The sequence below is a fragment of the Musca domestica genome, unplaced genomic scaffold (assembly GCF_030504385.1).
Source record: "Musca domestica strain aabys unplaced genomic scaffold, Musca_domestica.polishedcontigs.V.1.1 18, whole genome shotgun sequence".
Classification (NCBI taxonomy): domain Eukaryota; kingdom Metazoa; phylum Arthropoda; class Insecta; order Diptera; family Muscidae; genus Musca; species Musca domestica.
The window spans coordinates 2,209,243-2,220,222 of record NW_026712238.1 but is presented as its reverse complement, the minus strand read 5'-3'; the positions used below and the strand labels follow the sequence as shown (position 1 = coordinate 2,220,222).

General features: G+C 32.5%; 1 protein-coding gene across 1 annotated transcript in view; it reads left to right on the top strand.

Annotated features, from left to right (window-relative positions):
* Positions 1 to 5,558: 5,558 nt before the first annotated feature.
* LOC101893712 (uncharacterized) overlaps positions 5,559 to 10,980 on the top strand; it is a 200,713-nt gene continuing 195,291 nt past the window's right edge. Inside the window, exon 1 of the mRNA XM_059120814.1 lies at positions 5,559 to 6,290. The gene's annotated coding sequence lies outside the window, so the exon portion shown is untranslated. The remainder of the gene's footprint in view (positions 6,291 to 10,980) is intronic.

The following is a 10,980-nucleotide window of genomic DNA, read 5'->3' as shown; positions in this document are numbered from 1 at the left end:
CACCATTTGGTACAAATTTGGCAATTTCCAAAAAAAAAATAAAATAAATAAATAAAATAAAAAAAATCCTTTAAAAATTCTGTTAAAATCTTAAAAATACCGAATGTCTATACGACGACGTATACATGCATAGACAACTTTTGTCATAAATGCGAAACATGAAGAAAAATTTGTTTATAATGTAGCTAAAATCATCAAAATACCGAATATCGGGGGGTACCGTTATATGGGGGCTATACGAAGACGTGGACCTGCACAGATAATTTTCTGTCTTAGGCTGTAGTATCCATTACGAACTTCAAATGCCAAATTTGAAACAATTCCGGTGAATAATGTCGCTAAAATCATCAAAATACCGAATATCGAGAGGTACCGTTATATGGGGGCTATATGAAAACTTGGACCTACATGACCCATTTACGAACTTAACCTGCCTACTGGCAAAATATACATGTGTTCAAAATTTTAGCCTTCTATCTCAATTTGTTCGAAAGATAGCGTGATTACAACAGACAGACAGACAGACGGACATGGCTAAATCGTCTTAGAATTTTACGCTGATCAAGAATATATATACTTTGTTGGGTCTGACGTGAGTATTTCGAGGAGTTACAAACGGAATGACAAAATTAATATACCCTCCATAGTATGGTGGAGGGTATAACAAGTAAGCAAAGGCTATAGCCGTGCGGGGCCGACCATGTGATACCCTACAATACTACAATATGTTAGATGCCCCTTTATGTCCAAATCCATCTTGGAAGATTTCGCTTTCCCATCCATTTTACCCGTTGTCATAAACTCTAACTTCATGCGAGATTTCGTGTCCTTTCGTTTATATTTGTGTTGTTGGTCTATTTCAACCCCTAAATATATTGTATACATCTGTGAAAACAATAGGCCTTGCCCTTCTGAGCCTAACCCTACCCTTGTGAAAATGTTCGTAGGGATCGGACGATAATTGCAATCTATATATGATAAACCCAACCTGAAAAAAAAATATTACAAAATGTACACTTCAATATTATAAGTCAAATTGAAAAAATCGCATGCGATAAAAATAAGCCCTAGCGTCGTGCTAACTTCCGCGTGGATTGGTCTATAATTGCGACCTGTAGAGCAACTGCAAAATCAGGATTTTTTCACTTTTTGGTCCATTTCAACCCCTAAATATTATGCGATCATCTCCAAAAGAAATAGGGTTCTATTCTGACTCTAACCCCACCTTTATTCTAAATTTCGTGAAGATCGGGCCATAATTGCGACCTGTAGAGTGATTACCAATGGATAGATGGACGGACTGACATACATAGCTAGATCGACTCAGCTCGGCGAGATAGGAAGATCCATATATACTTTCCTATGTGGGAAGTCAATATTTCGAGGTGTTACATAATTTTTGGCCCAATCAAACTTATAATACCCCAACACATCACGTTGTAGGGTATAATAAACAAAGTTCAAGAATCAAAAAAGTATTTGTTGTAATGCTTTAGAATATACAACATTGAAATTTGGAATACACAACGTGTTTGATGCATCAAATACTTGATAGCGGCCGAAAATATTATGGAAGCTATGTCCATATGTGAACCGATTTCGATATAATTTGGCAAACTTATTTTTGTCCCAAATTCCGTTACACATTCTTAATTTGGAGATTGTATCTGTAATCGATCAACAGATATGTGCACATAAAATCTAATTTTCTTGGAGGTACCTCCGATTTTGATGCCAAGTGGAATTTTAAAAAATGTTTGTAGCCTATGTTACTTTCAGGCGATGTTGTAATATACTTAGACATTTTCAGGAAAATCTGTACAACGTGTTTCGAGTCCATTAATTACAAATAAACAAACAATCAAACGTACAAATATTTTCCTCCTTTATACATATAATAATAATATAGAAAATTTTTGGAAAATGCTAAAAAGAGCGTGAGGTACCAGATATAATCGACGGAAGAATTCCATTTTCATATACATCTCATCTAGTAAAGATAAAAATATTGGTGTGGGCAAAATTACAAGAAATTCGTACATTTATATCCAATTTTACGTGAAATCATAAACACTATATTTATCTCAGGTTTCTGATTGTGAAGATTCGCTGATTTCTTTCGCAAGCTATGATAGATAAAAGTATTAAAAATTTTGATCCTTTGTGGATGAGGTACCACAAAGTGTTGGCATCATCTTCACAACAGATATTGTCATAGCAAAAATGTTTTTATGTGGGAAATTGGAAGAGAGTTGGGAGCGTTTTTTTTTTTTTTTTCAAAATCTTGAACCCTATGTGAGGAAGTTACCAGAAGTGGTCCGATCTATACCATCTATACCACAGAGCTTGTGTTAGTAGAAATAATGGGATGTGTGAAATATGAAAATAACCGGATGCTTATTCAGACTTTATAATCGAGTTGGTTATTCAAAACTTTGACCCTTTGTGGGGGAGGTAGCATAAGGAATGAACCGATCTTAACCATTTTTAAAGCAGATCTTGTTTTGATAGAAGTATAGAGAATTGAAGTGAAGTATAGAAAATTTTTACCCTTTGTGGGAGAGGTACCAGAAGGAGTGAACCGATATATTCCAACTTCACTCCCGACCTTGGGTTATTAAAAATATTGTTTAATTTGAAGACAATCGGACTCTTACATCACATATTATAAGAGTTATAATTATTGAAAATGTTGACCCTTTGTGGAGGAGGTACTTGATAAAGTAGGATGACGTCTTCTCCTTCTCTGCAGTAAAGCATTTTTTTCGACTTTTTGTCGCAACAAAATTAGTATTTTGAGTACTTACAAATAATAAAGCAACTATTTGGAAATTAAAAAAAATACAAATCCGCCGAAAAATACCGCTTATATGGAGTAATTTTCTGCTATAGACTTGAAAATTATTTATGCGAATATGAAATTGGAAACAATTCCGGTAGCACATTTATATGTATATATTAATATATTTATCATTAATTTTTATGTTTTTGGATTAATGAATTTTAAATAGTTTTTGCAAGATTTTCTTGGATTTTTGCAGTAATCATTTCTTTTCTGAGGCTTGCTGCTAAGATTTTTTTCGGACATTATGGGAAAAAAGGATATATTTGTTTTCACAAGACCTCATTGATTCATCAAGCCATTTACAAGAAAAACTCAATGTTTTAAAAAATAATGTTACAAAGTCTAGGTTTTTACAAAATCCAAGATTTTGAAGAAATTAACATTTAAAAAAAAAACTCAGTGAACTTAAAAAAAAAATATTTTTTTGTCAAGGCCTTTCCAAGGGATGTCTGAAGATTAAAAATTAATGTTACAAAGTTGGTTTTTGGAGAAAGTTTTTTTTTACAAAATCGGATATTTTTAAAGAAAATAACAGAAATTATACTTTTTAAAAAAATTCGCAGATTTTTTTTTTAAATAGTAAATATTTAAAGACAACTTTGTGACAATCAAAGTTTTAAAGTATTTTGAAGTGTCTTCTGGCACAAAAATTGTGGAGATTTTAATAATATTTTCTATAAAATGTTTTTTTTTTTTGAAATTGCGGGGACAATTTAAGAATAATTTTAACATAATCGTTGATATTTTGAAAATTATTTTTCAAAGATTTTTAAAAAAGAAATCGTGGACTGTTTAATAATATCTTTACAAAACTACGTTTACAAATGTTTTAGAACTTTCTTGTAAGGTATTCCATACAAAAAAGAAAAACTTCAATGACTCGTTGTGGATCTTTAAATTTTATTATGATTCATTTCAAAAACATCCTTGTAAAATAAGTGGATTTTTTAAATATTTAGCCCACACAAATATATATTTTTTTCAAAATGTAATATTTCAAAAACTTCCCTGAAAATATCGTGAATTACTAAATAGTATTTTAAGGAAATGCTTGAAATTATTCATATATTTTTAATCCTGCATTTAGAAGAAATAATATTTCAAGAACAATTTTTGCAAAAATTCGGATTTTTCAAGAGGAAAGATTTTATTGACTTTCATTGAAAAATCGTGGATTTTTAGAAAGGAAAACTTCCATGTATAAAAAGAATTTTAGGACAGATTTCAAGAACTTCCAATCTTGGAAATTTCAAGAAACGTTGAAGATTTCTTTCTAAAAGATTGGACATTTTTGTGAAGAACATTTTATAAAATTCGTAAAAAGTAATATTAAGAAATCCTGTAAAAATATCCTGACAAAAAGGGTGTTTTTTTTAAAGAATTTCACAGCCTCTTAAGTATAGCCACTCCACATGTTGTGTTCGTCGCAGGCTGAGGATACATGCTGTTGTCTAAAAGACTAATCTTACGGAACCCGTGCATATTTCTAATATCTACATATACTTCCCCTTACATATGTCTACATACTTGAAACGAGCGGTAATTCATTACCAATTTTTAATATTCCATACTCAGATGATATCTCTACAAATATAAAAACATTTTTCAATATATTCCAATAGAAGGCATTCTCTTGCGCCCCACTAATCCGTTTACAAATGAAAAGGGTCAGACGTTTATAATGATTTGTGGTTAAACTTAAACTTGTCATAAAAAAGGGAAAATGCCTACCCAAAATACGAAACCACTGTAGAAAGCTAACAAAATACACGCATAAAAACAGAGAATTACTTGACCCATCTCAAGCAAAACAAACAGCCGTAGAAGATCCTCTTAAAAAGTCTACTTATTGCAAAAGAAAAAAAGTTGAAATTTCTTTTGGCATTAAAAATTGAGACAACAGAAAGAAAGAAAAAAACATGTCATATACTTTGTAAGGTACATCATGGAACGAGCTCGTACGAAATACACATACTTATTAAAAATAAATCACTTAAACCGCAAAGCAGTCTGTCCTTGGGGCAGATGTGGGAGAAAGCCGAAAAAGGGATCATAAACACACCCAAAAGGCAACTACGGAATTGGATGACTAAATTTCAAAACAAAACATAAAAAACGACTGTTGAATATGACATAAAAACAAACAAGGTGACAATTTTACGGAAACTTTGGAATGTTGTGTTGAAAAAAAAAAAACATAAATGAGAACGGATAACAATCTTTGTTCGGAAACATAATGCTGGCATAGCCATAGCTAGGCTACTAAAGGCATTCGATGGTTATGTTTCATTGCAAGTCCTGTGTTTGTGGATGTGTGGGAAACGAAACACAGGAGGCAAAAAGAGAGTTCCCTCTCATTGGAAAGTGGAATGCTTCGAAGGACGCATGCCCTGGAAGTTCATTCAATAAAATCTTTGCTTACACATCGCTGGCAAAACAACAAAACCACCGTGCAAGGATATGCTATGGCAAAAATGTTCTCTGTTGACATAAAACGAAATGGGTAATATTCCAGGCCGATAGAATGCCGCAAAACATGTGTTCATGTGGATGTAAGAGGATAACGCTAGCATACAAGTGTTAGTCGTGGCCAAGAACACACAGGCAAACCCACAGCCACAATTGTTGGAAAAAATGGAATTGAAACACTCAAATAGCGGCTACTATGGACAATACCATGGGATATATATTAGCATGTTGTGGAAGGACTTTAAGTCAGTTGCCATTTAAACACGCTAAACGTATGGTCGCTCTCGGAAAACCCTCAAAACCAAACGCATCAAATGGATACCGTCACAATCAATTGAATGATTTTCATAAAGGAAGAAAAAGAAAAATCAGTGCTTGAAAATAAAAAAAAAAAATATATAAAAAAATCCAGGAGCAGATACTCCATATTCAAAACGTACAAGAATTGAAAAAACGTATAAATAAATATCGAAAATTTTATTAAAGTGCAAGTCCTTTAAATATTAACATCGTCTTAAATTTTTATCGTTTTCTTGCCAGTCATAGTTTCCTTTCTGGTTCTTTTTGTCGGCTCGTGAAATTGAAACAGCAACAATTGTGTGTTTTTGTGTGGAACCTGTTTAACAAGGTGTTACAAAGCGAAAAAAAAGTTAGACATGGCTGGCGTAATTTATTGAAACTTGTTACCAAACTATAAAGTAGCAATAATAATTATGAATCATACGCCACAAGGTTCAGTCCAATTTTTGCCATAAAAACTTTATGGAATTAAAGTGAAAAGAAGAAGAGCGCAGAAAAAAAATCGATGTGAAAATTTTTACGCAAAGAAAACAAGTGCAAACTTTTGCGAGTAAAAAAAAATTTTGAATAAAGGATTCATACCGAAAATTGGAATAAATTAATTAATGAAAAATAATAAAATAAACTAAAAAGGAGAGAAAAACTTTCTCAATAAAATCAAACTTAATTGGAAAAGGTAGTTATAAAGTAGTTATTTATATTTCCAGAGAAAATAATTTGTGTTCGAATAAAAAGTGAAATCCATTTGTTAATAATGTAGTTTTTCTTTAATCGCTTTAGGAGAATTTTTAACTCCTTATACTATTTTCTTAGTTCTTGCATTCTACAAATATCAATACGAAAAAATACAAAATAAGATTTAAAAACAAAAAAAAAAAAAAAAAAAAAAAAAAAAAACTTAAAATACCGCATTTTTGTCAAAAACTTGGCTTTACAAAAAAAAAAAAAAAAAATAAAAATATATTATGGAAATGATTTCGGCATTACCGCGTTATATCTCTGAGGAAATTTGAATATTCATTAGCAATGTGTAGTGAAGTGAGTTAACTCTAGATTTAATCGACAAAGACCTAGTAAAACAAGTAAAGTAAAAACGATCGACAGTCGAACGGGTTCGACTCTATGAGACCCAAAACAAGTATGCTTATATAGTTGAGCCGCTCGTAACAAATTATCGTTTTTAGTGGGAATATATGTGAAGTAGATCATACCAACTATAATCGTTTTAGAATGTGTATTATAACTTTCAAGCATTTATAATTAAAAATCGAAAAAATCTATTATATGTGAAAGGTTTATCCTACTGTAAATTGATTTGCACTAAATTTGGCAGAAGCATTTGTGGCTGAATTGATTTTCACCACAATCCATCCTATTTGAGCTGATCTTGTACTTTTGGTGCGCATTAAACATAAAATCAGATGAAGAATTATGTGGGAGCTATCTGAACCGCTCTCTAAAAAAATTAGCAGAGATATTTTTATGTTTTATCAGATACCAAACCTTTTTCTTGTGGGCTGCATTTTACGAGTGTGAGGGACTTAAATAAAAAACCGGATATATATGGGATCTATAGCTATATCTGAACCGATTTCCACCAAATTTCACAGACGGGCTAAATTCATTGCCATGTCCCAAAATTTATTTAATTTGGGCTGATATTGACCATTTGGTGCACAATAAACTTAAAATAGGATAAATACATAAAGGGTGTTTTCGAGGAGTTTGCTGATTTGAAAGCAGAACGAAACACAAGCCAAATGTCATTTAACATTTAAATATAATTTCGGCCACCAATGTTTGACTACCGTTTCAAACATTTGTAAATCGTTACGGCTTTATCCAATTACAATAAATAATCGTGTGGCGTCAAGTCACACGAACGAGAAGGCCAAGTCGCCGGTCCATTTCTCCTGTCCATATCTTGAAGTTTTGGCAACAAACATTTATTTTATGTCGATTTCCAAAAAATAAGGTCCAATGATTCTGGCCCCAACGACAGCAATATTTTCATCTGTACAGAGTGACTTGGCATCCGAAAGTAATAATGTGGACAGAAATTCAGTAATTACGTTCTTTATGATGGCCTTAGTCGGACGAATCTGTGCACAATAAAATTCACGAATTGCTCTATAAACATTTTTAATTGAACTCCTTTTTCTCCTAAAATTTCCACGAATTGGAAGCGTTGTTCTGGAGTTACCCTATTCATGATGATTTACCAAATAATACTGTCAAAATAGCTTTAAGGCAACAATGTGATTTATATTAAAAAAAAAAAAAACTGATAAAAAACATTTATATATTTCAACTGATTTTCACAAAATTTAACATGCTTGCTTGTAGGCTTAATTTGGTCAAACGTGCCAAATTCCATGCTATTCGGAGTAATATTACATATTTGGTGCTTAAAAAAACTCGGACGAAGATTTTTAAGAGTTATTTTTAAATTTTGACCAATTATCTCCAATTTGAATAGACTAACTCATGTGAGCCGAACAAATGATTTGTGAAAATATTCATCTAAATGGGACAATAAATACCACCTGTACTTTGTTTTTAAATACATGTGCAGACAGATGGGTGGACGGACTGATAGCAATAAATCGACTTAGAATATGATCAAAATAATCTATGGGTGTATCTCGCCTAATTCTCTCTGTTGCAAACAAATACAAAGACAAACCAGTAAAGAAAGTCTTAAAGTCGGCCGGGGCCCTGATACTGATACACCACTTTGCTAACTTAGTAGAGCTGCGCATAACAATTAAAAGTTTTTATGGGAGAATTCAATCATACACTGTATGATTATAATGATAATTTAAAGTTCAAACTAAATATGCCGAAGCATTTGTATCTTTTAAATTCGGACTTGTATTGCCCATTTGGTGCACAATTCATTTGAAATAGGATAAAACTATATATAGGAGCTATATCCAAATCGGAACCGATCTCGATAAAATTTGACAAAGATATTTCTGAGCTGTATTTGATATATTTCCCTGAATATCGTGTGTATGCACTCGTTGGAGTGCATATTACGGCTGTGGGTAAAAAATATGACAAATCGGATATATGAGAGCTATAGCTATATCTGAACCGATCTTCACCAAATTTGACATACTAGCTTCTAGATTCAGTGCCAATTTTCATACAATTCGGACTGATATTACACGTTTGGTGCACAATAAAAGGCAAATCGGACGAAGATATATATGGGAGCTATATCTAAATTTTGCCCGATATATCTAAATTTTGACCAATTTCAATAGGGTTAGTCCTTGAGCCAAACAAATGATTTGTGCAAAATTTCATCTGGATAGGACAATAAATGTGAACTGTACTTTGTTTACAAAAATACATGGACAGACGGACGGACGGGCGGACATGCATAAATCGACTCAGAATGTGATTCTATGCCTATCATCAAAAGGAACTATGGGTCTATCTCGTTTCCTTTTACCTGTTACAAACAAATGCACAAAGACATAATACCCTGACCACCTTGTGGTGTAGGTTATAAAAATAACCTGACCACAGTGTTGTACCATCCATTTAGTTCAGTTAAGCCTAAATGGAATTTAAAAGTACCATAACATGTGGAGTTTTCGAAACTTTGGTTCTATTTAATAATTGCAACATTATAGTATAAGTGCAACATTATAGTATATACCTTAAAAATAACTTAAATATATTGGGCGAATTGTAACAGCACAATTACAAAAGGTATTTAGTGCGGCATTGTCGCAGTGTCCTTCGTATTTGAACCCAGTAATGAGATGCATAATTCCATTGGAAATTGCAAATTGAGTAAAATCGGTAACAAATTGTGGTTAAAGTCCTAAAAAAATCAATTATCAGATGATAGAGTAATATTTGCACTATACCAAAGAGAAAGTCTTCTCTGTGAAGAAAAAATACGAAATTACTATCGATCATTAACGTTCCACATTATGGTTATATCCAGTTTAGGCGGATAATACGCATAAATCCACAGATAAAACTCAATTAGGTGGTATATGGGTCCAATGTCAACCAGTATATCTTTATAGTCCTTATTCGAACTTTGATACTATGGACAAACTCCACTCACTTTATATACCCTCAGCTGTATGGCTATGGTATGGCTCCTTCTGGTGCCCCCCATAAAAGGTAAAAATGTTCATAGAAAATAATTTACCGCATAGGTAAAGAGCGGATAATCTGATTTTGTTCAAACTTTGCAAATCGTGATATTTGCATTGGCGCATGATTGGGACTATTCCTGCTTGTACCTCCCCACAAAGGGTCCAAATCTAAACCTAAAACAATCATAAAATGAGAAATATACTGCAGATTCTCTTCAAATTTCAAACATTCCAATACTTTTACCATTAAAAAATCTGGTGTAAAGATGGAGAATAGCAGACCATTCCGTCTGGTACCTCCTCCACAAAGGGTCAAAATATGGAGTATCTAAAACGCTCATAAAATGCAAAATATGCATGAGATTATTTTTAAGTTTCGAAAATGGGATATACCGGCTCACATTTTCTGGTACCTCCCCCACAAAGGGTCAAAATTTTGAATAAGATGGGCCCACTCCTTCTAATACCTCCCCGAGAACGGGTTAACTTTATGAATAATAATAACTATTATAAAATGTTATATAAGGGACCTATTGTCTTTATATTTCCCACATCCCAATATTTCTATCAACAACAGATCAGGTATGAGGAACGGATAGAACGAACTTTTCCTTCTGCTACCTCCCCCCCAAAAATTTAACAGTCAGCCAGTGACACATAAATGCGGAATGAATGATAGGACTGATTGTTATTCAGAAATGTTCATGGTCTGTTTGAATGTCCCTTCATTGGATACTACATTTTTCAAAACTTAAACAAGGGGCCAGCGGCGCCAATCCACTCAAAAAGAAACGAAAAGGTAAAAATTCTGAAACTCATTCTGAACGTGGATCCATATATACCATTTTCAATACGAAAAATTCTGGGAATAATATTAATTTATGTCTGTTCAAAATGTCAAAGATGTATTTATTTGATTTCGAGAGTAGACAAACGGAAAAGGCAAAATTAAAATGGAATTTTACCCTGCTCCTTAATATCTAAAACAACATTTGGAAGTGTTGCAAATTTTATGGTGCATGGAGTAAGTAGTTTATTTTTTTAATTTGCAGACCCTATTGTTGCAGTCTGCAGTTTTTCTCTCTATATTTAAGATATTTAGTATGTCTGGGTTTTCTGTCATTTTCAACTACATATTTTAGATTTAGAACACATTGGGATACATTAAAGATTAAATTCTAATTCTTCTTAAATATGCAGACTTTGTCCTTAATATAATATCAAATATAATAATGAGTA